The following is a 25,570-nucleotide window of genomic DNA, read 5'->3' as shown; positions in this document are numbered from 1 at the left end:
TACATTTATACTGAATATCACTTGTAAAGTTTAAGGGCCTGATATTGCAGCTCTGTCATCACTAAATCTTTGCACATTTATTCTCAGTGCTATTTTTGTAAGACCCGAAGGCTCGGCCCTTTCTCTCAGATAACAGAAAGCCGCCACATCTAGCTTTTTATATTGTATTCTGAGTGCTTTATGGAATATTACATGCAAACATGTCTACAAAAATAGGGATGGCCATGTTTCCTAGAGAAAACCACTTTTGACTTTTGGATTGGCAATTTGGAGCAAAGAAATACGGGGGGGGGGGGGGAGGATGTGAATCCTTTCTTTTGCCACTTTTCTACCACTTCCTTTCTCCACAGGTTTTCCAATACACATGCTTGCTTAACCTGACATGCATCTGTGTGTGTGTGCAAGAGAGAGCCGATTGGGAGATGCTGCAACAGAAAAAGCTTAAGCGCTGCTCCCATAATTTATCTCCTCCAAAATTGTCCCTCCCAAAGTAGCTTTTCTGTAATAAAAATAAGCATATAACATTAAGTTCTGCTCTTAATGTATGCAAAATGTTGTAGTTATTGTCTCTCAGTTACTGCAAAGGGGAGTTCACTGTTAGTTCAGCTGAGTTTCTGAGCTACATTTGGTAGAACACAGTCCATAACATTGTGATGTCATTTTGTGAACATTTTATAAAGGGAGAATCAGTGCCTGTCTTCCCTGTCTAGGTCTACCTGGAAAGTTCATAACTTGATCAAAAAAATGTGAACCCCAGAGTCTCCGATGCCAGGTCCACAATGATGGGCGGCCTGATCCATTGTATGCTTCCTTGTAAGCATTTCTTACTGTGTTCAACTGTGCATAGTAAGTCTACTTAGTAAGTGTTCACAGGATCAAAGTATGGCCATGCTAATAAACTTTGAATATGGAGCATTTTCCTGTTTTCCCCAAGATTAAAGTTTATATAGGAGAGGTTGCCATATTATTTGGGTGTATCTACAACTACCTGCCAACCTAGCAGTTCGAAAGCATGTCAAAGTGCAAGTAGATAAATAGGTACTGCTCCAGCGGGAAGGTAAACGGTGTTTCCGTGCGCTGCTCTGGTTCACCAGAAGCAGCTTAGTCATGCTGGTCACATGACCTGGAAGCTGTACGCTGGCTCCCTCGGCCAATAAAGCGAGATGAGCGCCACAACCCCAGAGTCGGTCACGACTGGACCTAATGGTCAGGGGTCCCTTTACCGTTACCTTTACAACTACCCTAGAACTGCTAACAACATTCCATTAGAAAGGTGAAGCCATAAAGCCGCCAACAGTTTCTTGGGTACAGACATTAAAGTCCCAAGCTAAGAGACTAGGAAACTCCACCATACTTAATTCTAAATGCAGTGCTCAGTTGTTTCAGTAACTTATTGGCTTATGTCCCTGTACCCATTGGCATAAAATAAATGATCAAAACCCACCACCAAACAAACAAACAAACAAACAAACAGGGTGTTTCCCTTTGGGCTAGGGGTGAAGAAAACAATACTGTGTAATTAACTTTACCTTTGAATGCATAGGAAGAGCTTGGAGGTTATGCGAACAGGTAGATTGCAAATGAGATAACTAGTACTGCACATACGATGATTGAGGACCAAGGCAGTTACAAGCTTGATACAGTTACAACATCATCAAGCTCTTAAATGTTGTTCATGCAACTCTCATTTCCCCTTTGGCTAACTTTCCTCACCATTTAAAGATCTGGAGATGAGGTATATGTTGGGGTAAAATAGAATGCACAGCAGCACTGGCTTCCTGAAATCAGATATTTCCCCATTAAATTCTATAACTGTGTTTATAGAAGAGGGTGGACCAACTTCTATCACTAATAGCAGACAGGAGTATATATTATATAAATAAAGACAGGCATACACATGGCTAATCCTGCTGAGACTTGCAGATCCTAACTCCGCAAGTTTTCCTTAACTCATACCCCTTAATTGCTAGAAGAGTAAACTATTGGGATCACTTCCTGCCATATAAGAAATCTTCCCTGTTGCTACCACAGCTTGTATCTGGGCTATGGAGCCACACTGATGGATTATTTTTAATGGTAACTTTTCCCATTGCACCCGTCTGCATAAGGTCCTGTTATCTATCTGGCTGACTGTGATTACCACAGTTGCAACAAGCATTTGCGTGGACAGGCGGAGTCCCCAGATCCCGAGTGGTCCCCCCCCGTCATGTGGAATAACGACTCTAGACAACGTGCTATGGGATTAAATTGGCCACAACTTTATTAAATTTCAAATGTGGGTAGACCTTGGCTCAGGCATTGGGCGTTCTCCCTCCCCAGTCCCCAGCCGGGGACCTAGGGAGCATCAGGGTTATCCAGTGTGTGTGTGTGGGGGGGAGGGCTGGCTCTGGAGAACATATGTTCAAGCAGAGATAGCCGCCCCCGTTACGCCGCCGCAGGGGAGAGCAATGACGACCTTTCGGCGTACGGCCAAAGCCTCCCTTCAAAAACCCCTTTAACAGGGAACCCTGGTATCGCCGCCGCAAAGAGGAAGATGGACTAAAGGATTCCGCCCAAGGCCTGATACCGCCAAAGTTGTGACGTTTTGCTACGGGAAAGGCGAAACCTGCCAATGCAGGGAAATTCCTTTCCGGCCCTTTAACAGCGACCTTATCGTAGCAGCGCCCACATACCTGTGGAGACAGGTTAACCTGCAAAACCTGTGAAGAAAAGTTAACCTGCAAAAGAAGACATTAACTGAGGGTGGGTAGGGTGGGAGAAGCTCTGGAGCCAAGTGAGGATTACCAATTAAGATCCACCCTCTATTGTGTGGGCAGGTAATCCCTCCCCTTACCTGGCCTGGTTTCCCTGGCAACACTTCCCCCAGGTGGGATTGGACAACTCACTGGGGTAGGCGTGGACCTCCAGGTATCCCACCTGAGGGAAGGCAAAGCCTATGTTGATGGGGCCACTCCAGATCCAGGGCTGCGCGCGTCCACGCAAAGGGCGCCCCCCGTTTTTTAAGTGGGGAGCGGTCATTAACACTATGAAGAGGAGGTTATTATAATGAAGTTGAGGATCTCTGTCAGCACACCACAGGCAAGACTTAACTGCAGCAGGAGTGACTGACCAGAGTGAATTGAGCTGTTCTGAGAGGTGTGTGTGCTACGTTTTTGTCCTGTCAGGGCTCCTGTACCACTGAAAGCCCCATAGTTATACATGTGGTACTGCCATACATAGCTTTGGGATGCAGTGATTGTGAAATCTGCCTCTTACAACTGCCATGAAGCTTTCAAGAGCCCTGCTAGAAAAAGAAGGTTGTGTAAACCCAACAGCTAAGCAGAAAAGCCAGCTTGTAGGGACTGGGCAGGACTGGCAGCAGATTTGAGGGGGTTCTGTGCAAAGTGCCCCTAAGTGACATCATTGGGGTCCTTTGTCCTATAGCAACAGTCCCTGATAGAACTCCGGCAGCTGTCTAAGGATGTTATGTGCTGGTGGTGCTGGGTCTGCATGTGGGAAAGAGGAGGAAAGAGATTCAGTAATTATGGGGGATAGCATGAATATGATTGTATATTTTGGCAGATAACATTGTAGCAGTTGATTGCACTGATTCATGGAAGGGTCGGTAAAGGGAAAACAGTAGACCTAAAACACAGAAAGGAAAGCTGTAGCATGTTGGACTACATAGGTCACTTGTTGAGCAACACTAAAATATTTTGTTTATTATGGGAATTTATTGAGTTTGGCTTGCCATAAGAGTTTCAGCTTCTAATTATGGTGTTTAGAAGACAATGGAGAGGTTTAAAATAATAAGAAAGCTGTGAAGGCTGCTGCGGTCTTACAAAGACAAAGGCTGGTTCTCTGTGTAGAGTATACATTTAACCTGTCAGCAAGCACAGGATATTTTTTCAGGTAACATGCAAAAGGATGCATTTAGTAGCTATCAAATCAACCATTTCTTTCTCTGTGTTTGAAAGTAACTACAGTTAAAATGCTGCTTTATTAAATTATAAATTAAAGTATGCTGCATTGAAAATGGTTGCAGTTGAATTCTGTTGTACTGTGAGTCATTATGATGCTAAGTTAAAGGTTTCTGGAACGTAATGAAATTCACACTTACATTCTTCATGCAGTTGCCATGGCCAATTCACTTGAAAATGAGAATTATAGAGAGAGCATTTCCTGGTCTTTGACCCTTTCTGAATGAGTTTAAAAAGCAGGTTTTATGCAGAGCACTAACCCTCCTTCTCAAGAAAGTCAATTCTGAGAGTAATATTAGTAGTCTTAAAACACTTCAGCAGATTGAAAAGTATTCAAACACATCTTAACACTAAGTTCTAAAAAGTGGCCATTTGCCATCAAGGTAAGACAAAAGGCCTGACATTGATAATAGTGAAATAAATTAGCTGGTAGAATTCTAGCATGTCAAACAAAAAGGTCACTTCCAACAGCTCTCTAGATCCTTCTAGCAGAATGTAGGACCTGAGTTAATTAAATAGCTTATTAAATACAAACTACACAATAGTAAAAATGAGTGATTGCTTAGATTAGTGCCTAAGCACTAAAGGGATGAATATCCAGAGTAGATATTCTCATATGTCAGTTATATAATTTGGATTGTTGAACTTGCCTTATATTCAAATACAAGTTTGGGTTTTTTTCTTCTTCATTGTTTATTAACAGTTTGTCCTTAAATGTGTGTCATTAATAACTCCCATCTATGATGACAGTTTAGCACTTCCCAATGATTTCCATGGGACCTAAAGTCACAATCCAACACAAATTTATTTAGGAGTAAGTCCCTTGTAGATCAATGAGATCAGATGCAATATAGTACTCATCTCCCCCACTGCAGTCAGTGGGCCTCAAAAATATTTTGGTTTCTGATGATTTGAGATTTCAGTTTTCTCCCTTCTGGTTCAACACATATCTCAAAGGTTTCCTAAGAACTAAGCTGCAGATCATGGTGGAGAATTCAAAATAAGAGCTGTACACTGCACAGGGAGCCTACAAAAGTACACCAGGCTCTTTGCTTCCAAAGTTATGTTTCCCAACTCATTAAGGTGATGTGGGAGATCAGAGCTAGCATGGTTGTCCCTGCAATGCCTCATCACCTGAGGTATCTAACGGGTGGATTTTGATAATGTTTGGTAATATGGTGCCCTGAACAAGCACAAAATTTGGTGCTGCCAATTAGATCTTCTCAGTTATGGATCTTCTCAATTTTGCAACCCCTCAGCTCAGTGCCCTTTGCAGGTGCACTACCTAAATCTGGTGCTATGTTTAAAAAGGTGAAAGTAAAGGACTCCTGACAGTTAAGTCCAGTCTCGGATGGCTCTGGGGTTGCGGTGCTCATCTTGCTTTACTGGCCGAGGGAGCCAGTGTACAGCTTCCAGGTCATGTGGTCAGCATGACTAAGCCGCTTCTGGTGAACCAGAGCAGCACACAGAAACGCTGTTTACCTTCCCGCCAGAGTGGTACCTATTTATCTACTTGCACTTTGATATGCTTTTGAACTGCTGGGTTGGCAGGAGCAGGGACTGAGCAACGGGAGCTCACCCCGCCACAGGGACTCAAACCACGACCTTCCGATCAGCAAGCCCTAGGCTCAGTGGTTTAGACCACAGCGCCACCCACGTCCCCCAGTGCTATGTTTAGAGTCCCTTAATAAGGTTATAACATTACCATCCCTGCCTTTAGGATGCCAGAGAATAATAGGGACATCTGTGAATAAATTGGATTACTGTAAAAGAGCAAAATATAACAGAATTGCTGCCCCTTTGTGAGCACTCTTTCATGTTCCAGCCAAATTTGTATCCTTGCTGTGGGAGAATTGAAATGCAGCCCAAGGTGTATAATATAGATGTGGCATTATGCTGACAAAAGTGTCCTGATATGCATTTCTTTTGCTTAATCATGCTGAAAGCATCGTTGCATGGGCATAAATGATGGAACAATTGCACTCTTCAGAATTTATATGACATGATATTTAGAAAGTGAAATGAAATAAAGTGGCTGCATTTAGATGTCAAAGGAGCCTCTGCATTTTTATTTTTTTACTATCAAACAGAGCTTGTCATTTCTTCTGAACACACAAACTGTGGTTAATATTAACTATGGTTTGTTTGAAACAAGTCAACTTCAAATCGCAAGTGGGAAAGCTGGCTTGTTTGATCAAACCATCGTTAAGATTAAATGCAGTTTAGGGTTCAGATGCAGTTAATCTAAACCATATGAAAGCTTCTGATCTCATAGTTGCTCTGAAGGACGAGAGGGAGTGTGTGGACTTGAGAACTGTTGTAGTTCGTTTCCATCACAGTAAACCATGGTTTATTATGACATCCAAACATAGCAGTTGCCTCTCAATCTTGACATCCCATATAAATATGTGTGAAGGTTATCTCTTCCTCTGGCTAATCCAGGCTTTTCAACTTCTCCATTTTTACAGCTCTCCTGCATCAAGCAACCCTCTTGTATGTAGACCCTCATGTAAGCATTTGTCCCAATCAAAAACCCTTTTGGTTCCCTCAGAGAAGGTGGCTTGGTTTTCAGTATTCTGTGACGGACAGATGCCTCATCACCAGAAATTAGAATATTCTTGAATATCCCGTGACTCACAACAGCACATTCAAGGCTTGAGGGAGAACCAGATATAGCAAGCTGAGTTAAACACAGTTGGGCGAGGGAAAGATTCAAACGACAGATTCCAACAGATTCCAGGAATGTGTGAGAGGGGCTTGCTAACCCTCCTCTCCCCTGCTTGCACCCAGGAGTCATGCCTCTTGCCATTCATAGTTGCCACAAACTCACACGTGCAGTGCCTCCATGCAAGAGTGAATGACCCAATCATTGCGCCAACCCCCTTGTGTAAAGGAGAACTGCACACATAGAGCCTCTTCTCATGAAGAGTGTATGTCAGTGCGTGTGTGTGTCACATGGTGTATCAGTGGCAGGAGGCGAGGCTAGCCTGTCTGGTTTCCCCTCATGATGTCTTTTGAGTGCATGCAGAGAATTGTCTGGACTCTACTACCATTTTGAATAAAAAATGATAGTTGTAGGGCAGCAGCCCTCAGTGCATTGAACACTCTAACAGTGTTGGTAATTGTTTATTTTAATGAAAATGCCAGTATCTCTTTTAATAAAATCCACACGTTAAAATGTTTCTGTCTTCCATAACTGCATATAGCAGAACAAACAATAAATTATTTTAGTCACAATCTAATATCTCACTTCTGCACTTATTTTGCCGTATTATCTTTTTTTCAACAACACAACAAACAGACATATAAATACAGGAAATAACACAACTTATTGTATTTAAGACTCATTGTATTTGGAACTAATTAAAAGGGTTAGCGACTGGTATGCTCAGAATAGGCAGTACATCTTAAGTTGCATTCAGCTAACCTTTCATCAGAGTAGACCCACTGAAATTGATGGACTTGAGTTAGCCATGGCGTTTCATTTCAATGCGCCTATTCTGAGTAAAAGTTTGTTGAGTGCAGACCTTCACTTCCATTTAATGTAGCCAAGTACTATCCTATGAATATTATGAAAGGCTTTGCAGTTTCTCAATATACAGTGTTGTAAGGTGATTCTTCATGATAAACTTTTACAGTGTGAATGCCTCTATAGCAGCTGTACACTGTGTGCTGTAAAATATAGCTTTTTGGATGCTAAAATGTGCATTAAAAAACAAATACCAAGGTTGCACCCTTACTATGAGTTGAGATCAAAGAATAGCATAAACTAGTATAGGGGCTTTGGTCTTAGATTTCCTAAACATTTTATCCTTTCATGCTACCCGACAAACATTTGAAATTAAGAAGACTTTTAAAAGCAGTGTGTATGGATTTGCTATTTGGAAAAAGAAAAAAAGAAATGAAAAGCACTGCACACACTGAAGCTTTCCTTTGGATCTCAGCCACAGCCATCTCATAGTTCCATCAAATCCCCCTAAAGCTAATTTCCTACATTTATCCTAAAATGTCCTTTTGTGAATAATTATGCTGTGAAACGAGCATTTTTGGCAGTAGAAGTTTGGAACAAGGAATTATTTAATATTTGAAGAACAGAACCCTAATCGCAGTGATTTATGTAAAAAGTCAAATGACAGGTATTAAAATGGTAAGAAACGTTAAACAAATGCTGGATATTCTCCTGACTTCCTCTGACAGCATATGCAAAGTCAGTGTTACAGGCAGCTTTGCCTATTCAAATAAAAGAATCTAAAGAGCAAAATCACAATCCTGTGCGTACTTTTTTCTTGGTGGAATAATTTAAAGTTTTTCCCATGTCCATTAGGCCCTTACAACCTAATCTCGCCTCTGCCGGTTGCTTCCATGGTGAGATCATTAAGTAAATTATTTTAAGATCAAACAGCCTGCAGTGACAATGGAGTTCCATGTAAGGTAAATGCTTCAAAGCCCCCTCCCCACCCTAGCCCCCTTTTCCTCCTCTCTCAAATTATAGCTCTATGGGCTATTCATCACCTCTCCATGGGGCTTGCCCCCACCATTACTTGGCTTTTTGCTGCAGGCTAAGGTAGCACTGCTAATTGGCCTTTGTAACAAAACTGACCTGTGGACAGGATAAAACTTGTTTGGAGCTTTAGAGACAAACATTATTCAAGGTTAAAAACACATGAATGCCATGGCTACGTCACCATAAAAGGGAGTGAATGAATTTCTTCCTCTGCAGCTCTTAATGTGAAAGAATGTGTTCACGTTGTGTCCATGCCAAACAAAAGCTCCTTCAGGTAGTTGAACAAGTCCTCCCCCCCCCCTCTCTCTCTCTCTCTCTGTTCCTCTCTCCCTCCACCCCTCCCCTTTAAGGATAAGAAGGTCTATCATTTTCTTTATTTCTCTGGAGCCCCTCACAGTAAGGACCCCTTTGATCTGAGAGAAGAATGGTAGATGGAACAATTTAACTGCTCCATACAGGTGCAGGGAGTTTATTTGACAGGTTGTGGCTTTTATTTCTACCACATTAACTGTGTGCATACAAATAGGCTCTTGACAGATTTTGAGCAGGTAGGAGCTGAACAATAACAAAAAGAGCCTTGCACAAAAGCTAGGTACACCTGCGCAAGGATGGCACAATTTGAAAATGCTGAATAAAGACAGGTAAAGCCATTAAGTTTCCTGCTGTGAATGATTTTTTACAACTTAGAAAGACAGCACATGGCCAGGAGAGGGAAGAGAAGCTGGAGCAAGTAAATAACACACGATGCAGACAATCACCTCACACTTTAAAGCATCTCTTCTCGGTCGGAGTTATTTTAAAATAAATAACTCTTCTGCGCGAGCGTTGTACGGTAGCACCTAAATTATATTGTCTATAACAGAGGAGTGGATAGAAGGGAAGAAGGAATGTGAAAGAAAGCATGTTCAAATCATGTTTACTCAAACCAGCACTTTTTTCAAAGGATGATTATCCGTGTGAATTATCTTACATTTACAGTTACTCATGATTGCAACTGGTGAAGTGAAAATGTAGCCTTTTAGCTTTGTAAGCTTCCTCAACCCACCCCCCTTCCCTCTGGTTTTTCACTTAAGTGCAGTTAAAATGGCTTGAATAAGAAAAAACACTGTTCGGTTGGCTACCATCTACAATAACATGGTGTGCTCGGAAGACTGGATGCTCGCTTATGGAATCTGCAAAATTAATTTTGCACATATTTCTCCACCACCACCGCCACCTGTTTTAAGCCTTACTTTCCCCACCCCTTTTAAGGTTCAGCCCAAAACCAACAATATAATGTTTGTGAACTAGAATAATTAATAAAATATTCCAGAGTTGTAAAGCTTACTATGTTCTACTTATTCTTCCAGTAATAGTTTGCTTTAAGGATTTCATCTGTATTTGTTAAAGAGAAATCTCTCCCATCTATTGTTTAAAAAAGAGAGTGGAAGGTGTAGCACAGACACACTTTCTGTGGTTAAGACTTGTAGAGAAACACCAAATCAGAAGAGTGACAGGTCTAATTTTCTTAGACAAAATACAATTCTCAGGAAGTAAATAAGATCAAGCATAGAACTGAAGGTTGATAGCTCCAACAATAGCTGTCAGCCCCTATCAGCAAGTGCAGGCATCTGCATAAAAGGTCAAAGTTAGATGTGTTGTAAAATGTGGCTTTTTAATATCAAAATGGGTTTCTGTCTTAATACGGAAGCTCATGTTGAGGTCATGAGCTTTGTGAAATTCTATGAACTCTCTGATGCAGGTGTTAGCTCTACATAATATTAAATGTTTCTTCTACATAATGTGCATATGATTACAATATTTGAGAGAACGCTTGTTCGCATTTGCCAAGAAAGCTGATGCCCTAATCATACGGGCATCACGTGTAAAATAACCAGGTCTATAGCTTAAATAACCAGCTCAACAGCCCCATTCCTGATGTCACCATCCCATCCGCAGGCTCCACAATGTCTCTGTGTTGAGCAGGACATGTGAAAGGCAGTCGTTTTACATATCCCACTTAACATGCAGATACTGAAGAGTACATCACTTTTGGGTCATAGCAGGGTCCAGTTCTCTCCCCTTTCCATGCAGTGTGGTCTGGGTTTTTTGTTGTTGCTGTTGGTTTTTGTATCTTGCTGTGATATGTGTGGAAATGGTTCATTTGGTAGTGTTTTATTTATTGTTTATGACTACTTTTGGTAGTTATGTATTTTTTCATCTTGTAAGCCATCTTGAGCATGGTTTGAACTGTGGAAAGGCGGCATACAAAAAAAAAAAAATGTATGCATTTTATGCCTGATGTATTCATGAATCTTTTTCATTGACAAGTATAAGGACAACCAGGGTTGGTTAAGTCTAGCCAATTCTGGCCAGAGGTTCACCAGCCCGAATGCTCCTGAATCTATTTCTGTACTTGAAATTTCTGATTAATGTAGCATCAAGCAGTGCTTTATAAATGCTCTTCCTGGTAATAAGGAATTTATTTATTTCGGAAATTTCTATATACTTTCTGCACCAAAATAAAGCAACTTCAATACATAAAACAACCCACCATAAGAATAGTAAGACCAGCCATTAAAAAAACATAATCAAAGGCCAATTTGGGAACCCACTGCTGGGCAGGACCTTTGTAATAATAATAATAATAATAATAATTAGTAGTAGTAGTAGTAGTAGTGGAATGATTGTCAGTAGGTTTGTACTGGATGAGGTGATTCCTAAGGAACTTTGGCTCCAACTGCTCAGCCAGAACCTTGAATTGAGCTCAGAAACAAAGTACTAGTAAAAAAAAGGTAAAGGACCCCTGGATGGTTAAGTCCAGTCAAAGGTGACTTATGGGGTTGCAGCACTCGACTCGTTTTCAGGCCAAAAGAGCCAGTGTTTGTTCACAGACAGCTTTCCGAGTCATGTGGCCAGCATGACTAAACCGCTTCTGGTGCAACAGAACACAGTGACGGAAGCCAGGATGCATGGAAACGCCATTTACAACAACAACAACTTATTATTTATACCCTGCCCATCTGGCTGCCTTCCCGCCACAGCGGTTCCTTCCCGCCACAGCGGTTCCTATTTATCTACTTGCACTGGCGTGCTTTTGAACAGCTAGGTTGGCAGGAGCTGGGACAGAGCAACGAACGCTCACTCCATCACGGAGCTTCGAACTGCCAACTTTCCAATTGGCAAGCCCAAGAGACTCAGTGGTTTAGACCACAGTGCCACCCACGTTCCCTAAACTACTAGTAACCCATGCAGTTGGCAAAGGATCTATTACCAACTTTAGTGTCTGGGTTCTGGACTAACCAAAGTTTCCAGATTGACTTAAAGGGCAGCTTCATGTAGAGTGACATTATATTAATCCAATCTGGAGGTAGATAGGACCTGAATAATGTGATTTTCCCCCCTTCAGATATTAGATCTGATGGCTGACATAATCAATTATAATGTGATAAGTTTGAAGCTAGCGTAGTACTCCAGCAGCCATGCTACATTTTCTTTTTTTTATATAGGTGTCACGGCTTAGTATTGGTAGCCACTTACAGTTAAACTGTGGGAGTCATAGCAAGTCCAGTTGTATCCTATCCTGTGAACTGAAGAATGTGTGGTGTTGTCTGTTTCATCTGCAGCAAAAGAGAGTATGGGCAGACATTCTCAGTGGCTGCCTTTGTCTTTCACTTTCTCATGATAGTAAAAATGAAAGAGGTTAAACATATGCACATAAGAAATGGGGTGTATTGCAGTTTTATTGGATGGTTCTTCTTCGTACACTTTATGCTTTTTTATATAAAAAAAATCTTGTAAACCACTTTGAAAAGGCAATTGTGCCCTAAAAAGTGGCTAGGTAATAAAATAAATACCGTATTTTTCTGTGTATAAGACTAGGTTTCCTCCCTAATAATTAATGTCTAAAATTAGGGGGACATCTTATACACAGATAGTGTCCCCCCCCCATTTTCTTAAATCTGAGTCCCCCAAAATAGTGGGCATCTTATACATGGGGGCGTCTTATAGATGGAAAAATACAGTATATAAAAAAATATTATTTCCACTTTTTAGAAAAAGAATAGCAATGCAACTGAGAGCCTGTATTCCATTGCTTGTTTCTTTGGATTACTGTGTTTTTTAGGTATTTAAACTGCCAAAACATTTTACTTTTGGAAAGACTGCCAAAAATAGTTCTCACAGTAAGCAGGATTCGAGCACAGGGGCACTCTCCCCTCCTGTGGTTTCCAGAAACTGGTATCCAGAAGCAGTGCTACCTCCAGCTGAGCGCAGAGCACAGCCATCATGGCTAGTAGCCACCGATAGATCTCTCCATCCATGAATAACTGAAAAACAGTTACAGATAGGTAGCCGTGTTGGTCTGCCATGGTCAAAACAAAATAAAAAAATTCCTTCCAGTAGCACCTTAAAGACCAACTGAGTTAGTTCTAGGTATGAGCTTTCGTGTGCATGCACACTTCTTCAGATACACATCTGAAGAATTGTATCTGAAGAAGTGTATCTGAAGAAGTGTGCATGCACACGAAAGCTCATACCTAGAACTAACTCAGTTGGTCTTTAAGGTGCTACTGGAAGGAATTTTTTTATTTTGTTTTAACTGAAAAACAGTTGCTGTGGATCAAAAGTGGTAGAGTGTGTTGTGCTCATGTCCTGCTTTGTGGGCTTCCAGGTGGCATCTCACTGACCACTATGAGCACAGATTGGTGGACTATGTTGGACTTTGGTCTGGCCCAGGAAAGCTCCTTTTTTCTGTCCCTAAGGGGACAAACATATATTGCCTCTGAAATAATGTCAGTGCATTCTGCAGCTATAATCCAAATGATTACAGAGTGATGGGCAAACTGAGGGTAAAAGTGATATGAAATGTATTAGTGAAATGTTGTTATTGAACAAATATTTCATCTAGAATGAAGGCAAAAATGTTCGGAATCTTACCATATACCGCTTATTTGGTCTTTTCTACTTTAACGCTGGAAAATAAAATATGCTGCAGCAAAGCAGATCATATTTCTGTTAAACCTAGTACAGGTTTATGAGGGTCCTAAAACTGTGTAACAAATCTGGAAATTAGTGTCAGATTTTTTTTTTAAAATAAAAACAAGATTCTTTATAGGCTGTTATTTAGCTAAATATATGATAGCTGTTTGGCACTTCCAAGTATACAGATTTGTTTTAAAAAACATAAATTCATGTCTGCCACCTGCTCAATCAATCTCCATTTCCACAACTGTTTCTGTAGAGAGGCAGTTTAAAGCATTCTGGGAGATCAAATATACATGACATAATAAACAATAACAATAAGTGGACTGGGCTGCATGTGGATCAGAACACAGATTAAATTTCGGATACCAGTTGAACATCAGTCTCCACCAGCCTGCTGATTTGAAGGGCTTGGTTCTCTATAAAATCTCAGGATATTCTGCACACATTAGTGCCATGTGGAATGTTGATAATACAGTTTCAGGGAAGGCTTCTACATTTGGAAATGAATTGCCTAAAAATTGTCCTTGTCATTCAGTAGGTGGCACTCTTCCCTATGAGCAGATAATGGTATGTCTCTATATCACTTGTAGGGCTTAGGTACAGCTATCTTTTAATCTTTGACATACTCACTATGGCCACTGGGGAAGTTTTCAGTGAGAGTAAAAAGAAGCAGTCTTTTTATCATCCAAGTTCCAGCTCCAGTAATGAATCAGGAGTTGGGAAACGTAGTTGTTCAACTGTATTGGTGAAATATGGCTCTACCTCTAATTCTTTAGTAATATTAGCTACTGTGATCTTTACTAATGTGTGGTGTGTGTGTGTGTGTGTGTGTGTGTGTGTGTATTTAGGCACCAGGCAAAAACATTCTTCTTCAACCAGGCCTTTGGCTGTTAATGATCCTTTTAAAACAGGGAGTGTTTAAAATGTATCCTCCATCTACCCCTGGTTTTAATTGAATATAGGGTTTTTTTTGTTTGTTTGCTGCTTTGTTTTGTTTTTGCAAAGGCATTTTGAGTTGCCTGTAGCTAGAAAAAGCATCTCATGAATTTACATAACAACAGCAACAGCAACATACACACTTCCTCCTGCCTCTCTATGGCCATTCACCTCACATCACTGCCTCACCATCACCTCCCTTGCTTCCATCACTACCTGCATTTTGGCACATTTATGTATATTATATTTTGCTTGTGGTAGTGAAGCTTGTGATACTGCTTAGCTAAGCTGGCCCACAAATCTCAATTGCTGAGAGACCAAAATTATATGCAGCTCAGCTTCTGTGATGGAAGAGAAGGATTTAAATTTGCTTTGAATCCGAACCTCGCAAGGTCAGAGGGAAGAGACCCAGAGCAAAACCACAAGCTACAGCAACCTTCCTCAGTCTTGACTCCCCAGATGTTGCGGGACTACGGTACCATCTTCAGAGACATTTACCCACAAAGTTTCAGCCAAATGTCCAAGTTGCTGAGGGAGAAGTTATGATGAAATCAAATATTTAATGGCTAACCCCTGAAAAACATGTCTGGCAAGTTACACACCTTGCCCCCCAAGTTACACACCTTACCATTTAGGGGGAATGTAATTCCACCTGAGGCCAGTAAAGCTGACATTGCTTCAGTTCAAGTTTGGCTCGCCACAATCATAGCCTCTCTAACATCTGAATTAAAAACAGTGGTACCTCAGGTTACAGACACCTTGGGTTACAAACACTTCGGGTTACAGACTCCACTAACCTGGAAGTACCGGTATTGGTACTTCCTTGGGTTAAGAACTTACACTGTTCTCAGGATGAGAATAGAAATTGCGTGCCAGCGGTGTGGTGGCAGCGGGAGGCCCCATTAGCTAAAGTGGTCCCTCAGGTTAAGAACAGTTTCAGGTTAAGAACGGACCTCCAGAACAAATTAAGTTCATAACCAGAGGTACCACTGTACCACCTTCCTAGCCGTTATCTGTCTATAATTAGATTTCAAGCCCAGTTTTGATACTGAACCCCTGCTCCTTGATGGGATTAATAAGAGGGGAAAGAGTGCCATCAGTTATTGATGGCATCAGTTATTGATGGCATCAGTTATTGATGGCACACTCTAGTCCAAACTATCAGTTTACCTCAGTGTGGTGTAGTGATTAAGAGTGGTAGACTCGTAATCTGGTGAACCGGGTTTGCTTCCCTGCTCCTCCACATGCAGCTGCTGGGTGACTTTCACTTCTCTGAAGTCTCTCAGCCTCACTCACCTCACAGTTTGTTGTGGGGGAGGAAGGGAAAGGAGAATGTTAGCCGCTTTGAGACTCCTTAAAGGTAAAGGGGACCCCTGACCATTAGGTCCAGTCGTGGCTGACTCTGGGGTTGTGGCGCTCATCTCTCTTTATTGGCCGAGGGAGCTGGAGTACAGCTTCCGGGTCATGTGGCCAGCATGACTAAGCCACTTCTGGCGAACCAGAGCAGCGCACGGAAACGCCGTTTACCTTCCCGCCAGAGCGGTACCTATTTATCTACTTGCACTTTGACATGCTTTTGAACTGCTAGGTTGGCAGGAGCAGGGACCGAGCAATGGGAGCTCACCCCATCACGGGGATTCAAACCGCCGACCTTCTGATCGGCAAGTCCTAGGCTCTGTGGTTTAACCTACAGCACCACCCGCATCCCGAGACTCCTTAGGGTAGTGATAAAGCAGGATATCAAGTCCAAACTCCTCCTCCTCTTCTTCTAGCTGCACATAGGCATTACAAAACAGCAGACAAGCAGGAAGTTTGTAAAATTTCACGGATCAAATGCTAAAGGATAGGGCAGTGGTTGTCCATTGCTTACCACTGGTGTTGGCCCAGCAGCTGAAGGTCTACCCAGTACTTAGGAACAAAGAAAACATTCTCTGGCACTGGCTTTCCAGGTTTTCAGGCTGGGCTCATCTGCTGCCCAACCTGAGGATGCTGGGAGATTGAGCCTGGGATCTCTCCTGAGTTATGGCTCTTCCCTAGTATGCCTGAGAAGCCCAGCAGAATGAGCAGAGTTATATTCTGCCCAGTTCTAGATGAACATTGTTGACTAGGGCAAGCGAAACACTTTCAGTCCCCATCTCTACTTTAAATTGACATATATGGGTCCCGAAAACCCATATATAAAAGGAGCTGTCCATTCCGTGATTGATAGACTATCTTGCCCTCAAAATGGCAGATTCGAAACTGGACTGTAATTGTTCAGATCATTCTTCCAGATGTATTTTTTAAAGATTTGAAAGGATCTCACGTACCTTTAGATTTTTTTGGAAAGCATTCCTCCTGCTATGGTGATCATCATCGGATCAGTTAAAATAGTCTGCTCAACAGTGGCAAATTTCACAAGTCACAATGGGTAAGGTTCAAGGAAGACTAACTGGAAGACTGCAGATCTCCAAGAATTATGTCCATCCTCAAGTTTCAAAAAAGACCTGCTATGCAGGTTTCTTTTTGAAAAGCAAAAGTCCAAAGTCCTTTTGGGCACACAGAACCAGTCTACAGTTTTATGGAAGATGGCCAAAATATTGACCTTTAAAAAGCTAATTGTATCCACATGCTTTTTCATAGCTTTCTTTTTGATTGACAGCTAGTTGTTATTTAACTAGCAGATATTTGCAATTGGACTGCTACAACTAAGACATAGTATACTCCTCCAAAATGCAGGTCTTGCTTTGTTTGCCTGAATCTTCATATTGGTGCGCCCTTGGAAAACGTCATAGAAATCAATGAAAGTGTTCTGATGATCTTTGTACTGCAGTTGCCCCAGGCAATATAATATGCATATCTTGCTGCTTAATCTACCTAGAGCAAACTCTATAATTTTGATGCATACCCATGAAGCATAGGACGAAATCTCTCTGTGTGTAGTTGGGTTTTAGAATAATCAGTTCTCAGACTGTGGTCTGCAAAGAGCTATTTGGTCACATGATTCTGGCTTTTCCCCTGGTTTCCAGCTGCTAAATTGCATTAGATTCCCTCTAAAAATACATTAAATACTTTCCAGCTATTACTTTGCACACAAGTAAGCAATTGGTGTAGGTGCCACAAGATTGTTATATGATAGTGAATGGGAGGGAATGTGGCTCATTAGTGCCTTATTAAGGTATGATCATATTATGGGAAAAGTTTGTTGATCCTCATTTTTAAACCATACTTAACAGCAGCAAATATAATGATGGTCTTAATATCAGTTTTGCAGTAAGAATAGAACAGATGAAATAATGAGGTTACTTATGGCTGTTCCTTGAAATTATTTACGACTGTTCTTTTAAAGTTGGCATACACTAGGAATTGTGGGGTTTTTTAATAAGGATTCTGTGATTTAGCTTCCCCTGGAATAGAAAGTATTTCATGTCTTAGGACAAAACAATTAATTAACTTTAAAATACGTTGTTCTGTATTTACCACTTCTCAAGCTGGACTAAATACCGAGGGCAGTAACACCCTGTCCTGGAAATACAACTGAGTTTTCTAAATTAAATAAAAAAACATGTCCTGGTCTATTATTATTGGTGTCAAATTGTTTTGTGAAAGGCATGTCACAATTAACAAGACAGCCATTCAACCAAATTTATGGCTTTTATTCTTTTTAACCTAATGAAGGCTATAAAGTATGATCATGTCCTATTCATAAAATAGTACCACATAACACTATTCAGTTTTGAGAAGAGCTTAAATTGTCATCTTTTTGTTGGACTAATGATCAAATATTGATATTTCTTCAATTCATACAAACTTATTGCAAGGAGCTTGGTCAATATATTCTGATGTTCACACCAGGGATTTGGAAATCAATGTAGTTTTCCTGTTATTCTCTTATGATTAAATCAATTGAAGTTATTTACTCATAGCACAAAATATGCACAACTGCCAACCCTATGGCTTTTTTGAATTGCTTTCTTGCTACCATTGCCCTCTAATGAGAAGGTGCAGGTTCTCTTCAGGGGTTGACTAAACCTGCTCATGTATACCAGCAATTTGAGGTGCACAAATTGTTCATTATTAAAGGTTACCAGTGTTCCCACCAAAATGCATCTTTATCATTTGCCACTGCATTAACATTGACAAAACAGAGTAATACTAAAACTCAGCAGTGTTGATCAGACAATGGCAAAATGACAGTCATAAGAGCTACAAGCATGGTTTATGACATGTCTGTGGCAATCTAGAGAGACCAGGAAAAACAATGGAAATATCAATTCCATTGAATAGTAAGGAAGTCTTGGTGAGCACTCTCATTTCAATCAGGTATGAAGCCATTTAGGAAAATGGTAGAACACTTGAATTAACTCCGTTCTTACTGAAATAATGCGTTCTAAAAATTGGACTTTACAAACATAGGTTGATAGCTTAAGACTTCAGGGATTCTTACAAAATAAGCATCAATCTTTATAATATTGATCATTATTTTGCCAAAAATCTGTGGGTATATAGGACGGCGCTGATGGAATCCTAATACTCTCAAATTGTTATTTTTAGAGGGAATATGATCAACAATGTTGTCTCCAATGCTGTAGAAGATATAGCACAAATAGGGCTTAAGTTTTAAATGGTTGAATAACTAGAGGAACCAGCATATATTAAGTCATGATGGGTTCATAACAGCCTAGGGAGGGGTGGTGGTGGATTATTTTATAAAACTGTCTTTTAACTATCTGGATTTGTCTTTGTTTTAAATGTATTCCAACCAGCCCTGGGATCACATGATAAAGGAAAGGCTAAAAATGCTAAATAAATAGAATAAAATAATAAAGTGGAAGGGAAAAGACATTCATGATCACATTTCCTGTTGCCACAAATGTCCCTGAGCTTGCACTTATCTACATTCATGTGGAAGCAGTAGTATGTGAACTGATAGTTGAAGAAATCAGTTTACAGTTGAATATGAATGATTCAAAAAGAGGTGTGGCAAGCATGAGCATGATCGTGAATACTTCCGGTTCCCTTACTACTTTGATGAGATTGTGGGCAAGGGTTAGACTTGAGGCCCCCATTTAAAGCAGTATCATACCATTTTAACAGTTATAGCATTCCCCAAGGCATCCTGGGAACAGTAGTTTGTTAAGGGGGGCTGATAATTGTTGGGAGGCCCACATTCGCCTCGCAGAGCTGCTGTTCTGAGTTGCCTAGGAGGAGGGGTTAATTGTTAAGCCACTCTAGGACTTGTAACTCTTTGAGGGGAATAGGGGTCTCCAAACAACGCTCAGACCTTTAACACAAACTACAGCTCCCGGGATTCTTTGGAAGCTGTGACTGTTAAAGTAGTATAATAGTGCTTTAAATGAGGCTTAAGAATGTTCATGCGTAGGGAATTTGATTACCTGTGATATTTCCACATCTCTCAACTGGTCCCGAGACTGTGCTGAATCAACATATTGATTAAACTTATCCCAAATCTCAACCACAACAAAACACCTATGACCCACTATTCTGTCCTGTATGTGGATTGGCTTGTCCTTTGCCATAGTGGAAAGTGGTAAAGCTCATGTCCTGAGTTTTGACAGCTTGATTTTTCAGAGGATGATAGATAGATAGATGATAGATAGTACTATATTTGTCCTAAATTTCAGCATTCTAGCTGGTAGAGATCTTCCCCAACAATTCTGATACTCCCAGATTGATTACAAATCCTAGTCAACATGGGTCTTAAAAGTTAATGGTAAGGTCTTAAAAATCAATGCTAGCATGAACTAGACATCAATGGAGCAACTTCAAATTAGAGTACTATGACCTGAACTCTTAGAACCAACAGCAAGGACATGAGACTACAATACTCTGAATGTAGCAGAGTCTACTAATAGAAATTCCCAAGGGAGCCATTTGGGGGAACTGTGGAAATTCCACCTAAGTTTAGTAAAATTATATTCCAGTGCCAAAATATGAAGATATAAAGTCAAGAGAATGATACTATAACATTAAACAAATTGGAGTAATATTCTCTGTCAATAATCACAGTGCAAAACTGAATTTTATATTTATCTATGTGATCCTGAGGTTTGTGTGGAGTAGCGGGCAACACCAAGCAAGCTAATTCACACAGATTAGTTATTCTTGAAAACATCTTACCATTTTATTCAGTTGTGAAAAGATGGGATAAGAGCAAATTGTTCCTCTCTTGTATACAGCATTCAACTAATAGAATAGTTAATCAAATCCATGTTGCTAGGTGTCAGAATCTCCCAGATATAATAAACAGCATATAGCATAAGACAGTGTACACACACCACACCACACCACACCACACCACACCACACCACACATGGTTCCAAAAGCAGAGATTTGCACAGCATCTTAGGGTTGTATGTTTTAAACAGTGGCTGTTTCAACTGTATGCAGGGGTGCCAACTTGAATAAAATATTGGGGTGCCAGGTAAGTCCCGCCCTGCTCACATGATGTGGCAAATGCACACCATTTGAATGGCAATGCCTATCAATTTTCGCAGGACTCAGCCTCCTCAAATATTTTATTGGGGGGCTGGAGGGACCCTGCCCCCTAAGAGTTGGCTCCTATGTTTTACAAGCCCAACCCTGGCCCCTCTTGGCTGCAGAACCATCATGGGAAAGGAGAAGAAAGAGTGGAGGGGACAATCGATGGAGAGAGGTCTTGTAGCAACAATAGCTTGGGGTTGGAGGCATTTCTTTTAAAAACAAGTTATCTGCACAGAGGTAGCAAAGGGAGGTTTCTTACACCAGAGTCATTGGCCATTATGGAACACTGTCCAACCACAGAGTGCGTCTGTCTTTGCAGTCTGAGGTGGAGGTGCCTCTGAGTGCCAGTTGCAGAAGGGAAGAGTGGCCCTTGTGCTTGGGTCATAGAATCATAGAATCATAGAATAATAGAGTTGGAAGAGACCACAAGGGCCATCGAGTCCAACCCGCTGCCAAGCAGGAAACACCATCAGAGCACTCCTGACATATGGTTGTCAAGCCTCTGCTTAAAGACCTCCAAAGAAGGAGACTCCACCACACTCCTTGGCAGCAAATTCCACTGTCGAACAGCTCTTACTGTCAGGAAGTTCTTCCTAATGTTTAGGTGGAATCTTCTTTCTTGTAGTTTGGAACCATTGCTCTGTGTCCGCTTCTCTGGAGCAGCAGAAAACAACCTTTCTCCCTCCTCTATGTGACATCCTTTTATATATTTGAACATGGCTATCATACCACCCCTTAACCTCCTCTTCTCCAGGCTAAACATGCCGAGCTCCCTTAGCCGTTCCTCATAAGGCATCAGAATGGCATCAGCAGAAGAATGGCCCTGCTTGCCAATTTCCCACTGGGACATCTGCTTGCCCACTATGGGAGCATGATGCTAGACTGAATGGGCCCTCTTTGGCCTGGTCCAGCAGGTTCTTCCTATGTTCTTAGAAGCTGTAATCCAAAAGACCTGAAAGATATGATGTTAGCTACCCCTGGCCTACATTACTGACAGGGAAGAACTGGCTTCTTTATTCCTTATTAATTATCTCCCTGCTTTTCTTTGGGGTGTGTGTGGGGAATTGACTTTCTGTGTTTCTCTCCCTTCTGGTTGGAAGAAGTGCGGATTTTCCACCAAAGCCCCTCCATTGTACATTCAGTAATTCATTAATGACACACCTGAAAGGGCAGTTTCCTCCCCTCCTCTGTGCTGTCCCTTCATGAGACTGAAGACTGCCAAGACTTCCAAGAACACCTCTAAAGCCTGGCCATCACTCAGCCTCTCATCTCATTACACACGCCAATAAAACTTAGTGGCCGTCTCTCTCCATGAGCAATCTTGCTAATGGATATGGAGCCATGATCGCAAACAGCGTTTTGCATATAGGAAAGCTGGTTTTGCATGTATCTTGGCAAAACCTAATACAGTGGAAGCACAGGATTGATCTTCTTCTTCTTCTTCTTCTTCTTCTTCTTCTTCTTCTTCTTCTTCTTCTGTGATGTGACTGGCAGGCTGCTTGAGAAGCGAGGAAACGCTTCCGCCAGCCTGATTTCCTCATAAAGACAATAGCTTCCCCTGAAGGCTGTTTCCAGCTGTAGCCACTTGGAAGTACCCCCATCAAGCATGTATCACATAGATCTGTCAGTTGGTTCTGGAGCCAGAAAATTGTTGTTTCAAATGTTACAGTACAGGAAAATCGCCTCTCTGCACTCGCTGCCAAAAAAATGACAGCTTAATTTATGCCATGCTGAAGCTACATTACAGAGCCATTGAGGCTGGCAGTTAAGTACACTCCATGCTCACATCTCTCTCCCCCCCTTATGCAAGTGCACCGGGGAGAGATACACAGGGGCTGTAATAGGGACAATTGACTGCAGTGTTTTCCATGTCAGTGGAACTAAATACAGGTGAAATGGTTAGCAGCCATAAAATGATTTATTTATTTTTTTACCTTGTATGCAAAACGTGGCGTAGCAAGCATATACATTCCCAAATAATTGGGAGAGATGTTTGGTGGAATTGGTATGCATGAAATAGACTATGGAGAGGTTTGTTCACGTCAAGTCCCCAGGTTTTATGTGGAGTGGGAAGGCGCCGTGATATTATCCATGCCTTTGAAAATTATTCCGTATCCTTGGTTCAGGACCTTCAGAACCTGGCCATGTTTACACTTTCTGAAATTAAAAAATCTGACAGCATTAAAGCACAGCCAAGTGTCAATATTTGTCATCAAGGTTTTCAGTAGGTATTAAAGATGCACACTCCAGTTTTGAAAGTGAACAACAAAATCCCATCCAATTATCCCCCAGGATGTATCGAAAGATTGTTATTGTATAGCTGAGGCCAAAGTGTAATCTCTTTAATACCAGAACAGCCATCAGCCACATATTTTGGCAAAGTGTTAATAGCAGAACTGGGGATTACCATGTGATATTCTTTTCCTCAGCTGCCAGGTTTATTTATATGAAACCTATAGTAATCCCCCACCCCCAAGGATTTCTTGATATTAAATAAAAAGCTGGAAAATGAGAAAGCAATTCACTTTTATGAATTCAGCAAGGACAAAAAGAGATAGAGAGAGAGAGAGAGAGAGAGAGAGAGAGAGAGAGAGAGAGCGCAGAATTTTAGACCTTGTTTTATTCATTCTACTTCCTTTTTGCTTTTATGGCACATCTCCATTCTAATGCCAGCAGAAGTCTGATGCTTGTTTAAAATACTTCTGTAGATCTAAAAGAGCAGCTGTGTGAAAGAATAACAAGAAATGTGGGATTATAGACTAAAACTATTATTCAGAGTTAGGGTGCAATCTCCCATTGAACTAAATGGGACCTACTTTTGAGTAGACATGCATAGGACTGCACAGAGTGGTTTTGATTGAAGATATAATTGCAGGCATCAAGTTGATACATATAAAGTAGCCGAGTTAAATTTATAAAAGAAAATGATAATGGCATGTTATATTATTTATTCCTTATAAAACCATTCTTATTGTTTATGCTGGTTACCGGTATATATTGTTGTACACCACCCCCAGTCTCCAAGCGATGCAAGATTCCAGGGGTTTCAGGCACTAGCCTAGTAATATTTTGGAACGGTGGTATTTCTATGATACGTGGATTATTTACACATATATACGACTTGAGTTTGTGGTGGTGGGGTTCACAGCATTAACACCCCAAAAGGGTCCTGCTTCTCCCATAACTGTAGCCTAGGATTCAAACAGAAATCAAACATCATGCTCTGACCCTCTATCCAGCTTGCTGCTTTTACCAACTAGCAGCCTTCTTTTCTCTAAGTCACATCTCAGCCAACTCTCAACTCTGGATTTTGTTTTTCTAACTATCTCAGAGCTGGAGGAGTGGTTCTACTCAGTTGCTGTCTGGCACAGAGCCCCTTCTCCTTGTCTTTCTTAATAACTCATTACCTTCCCTTTGTTTTCTTAATGGCTCATCTCCCAGGCAATCTCCTGAACACAGGAAGCTGGGTCCAGGAATTAGAAGACTGGCATCCAGTTTAACTCTCCAAGTGGAATTTAGATAACTCTGCTTTCAGCATTCTAACTGAGCATTCCGTTTTGGTCCTGAAGATGCAGAAGCAAAGGCTGAGACGACTTCAAGGATCTAGCTAGGCCAGGCTAGACAATAAAGATAACAGTCCGTCTTGTAGTGGAAGACTGCCATTGACTACAAGCACAAGTGCCATCTGGCTAGCTGGCAGGGGTGGCAATGACATTAACTTAAGATCAGGTTTCACAGAGCAGGTGGCAAGAAGTATTTGTTACATGTGCTTCTGGCAAATCTGTTTTACCTGGACATTTGTTCATTGCTTTGTGTTGTCATTGGCTTTGGAACCAGTGTGGGTTATCCAACAGCTTCAAGAGAGAGGGGAAAAAAGACTGAACTACTTTGCTTCAACCCTTTCAAAGAATGGAGGCTACAATACAGGGACCCTTAAAAAGGCTCAACAACTTTGGTCGGCCCTCACGCATGTTTACTTCATCAAATCTGGCCCTCTTTGAAAAAAGTTTGGGCACCCCTGTTCTAATGGGGAAAAAATCAGGATAGCAAATGGGGATGCTAGACAATACATAGACAATCTTAGCGAATTCACATCAATGAAGCCTAATGTCATTCACACAAGGACCCTGCAGGGGTTTGCTCAGCGTACGTCAAAACATTAGCTTTCGTACTTGTGTTGCTTCAAAAGATTGTTGAATAGTGTCTCTCTCTCTCTCTTTTTTTAAACTGACAAGGATGATCCTGGAAATTGCAGAGCCAATTAGCTTGACTGCTACAGTTCTTAAGAAGTTAGAACAGAGAACAGGAGCAGTTGGTGAGGTGGGGCAGCAGCGCTCCTCTGAGCTTCAGTCTTTTGCATCACTGCTGCATACCAGAATGGAATGAAGGTGAGGAGGTCAATCAGTAGCCATGAACCTGCATGGTGCTGCCCTCTCTACCCCCTGCTTTCAACACCATGGTGTGACCCCAGCTGGTAAAGTTGTGGGTATCCTTGGTTACCTATCAACAGGTTACCTACCTACTGTGTGCAACAGTAGCAAATGCCAACCATATCTGCTAAATTGATTTCTGTTTCGGATACGGAAAAAATAAGTGAGCACCAGCAACTTCTGTTTTCATCTGAATTTTCCAACATCCCTAGTAACAAAACGCCTTTACTTGGGCAACACAAGAATCTGCCTTCCTGCTGGGTCAGAGTCAGACTATTAGTCCATCTAGCTCT

General features: G+C 41.3%; 1 long non-coding RNA gene across 1 annotated transcript in view; it reads left to right on the top strand.

The window, feature by feature from the left end:
* Positions 1 to 25,229, top strand: part of LOC309325840 — a 56,487-nt gene extending 31,258 nt beyond the window's left edge. Inside the window, exon 3 of the long non-coding RNA XR_014150062.1 lies at positions 25,083 to 25,229. This is a non-coding gene — a long non-coding RNA (uncharacterized lncRNA). The remainder of the gene's footprint in view (positions 1 to 25,082) is intronic.
* Positions 25,230 to 25,570: the final 341 nt, after the last annotated feature.

The sequence above is a fragment of the Podarcis erhardii genome (assembly GCF_964252035.2).
Source record: "Podarcis erhardii genome assembly, chromosome: 12".
Lineage (NCBI taxonomy): Eukaryota > Metazoa > Chordata > Lepidosauria > Squamata > Lacertidae > Podarcis > Podarcis erhardii.
The sequence above is the reverse complement of the archived record's forward strand: the minus strand, read 5'-3'. Positions and strand labels throughout refer to the sequence as shown.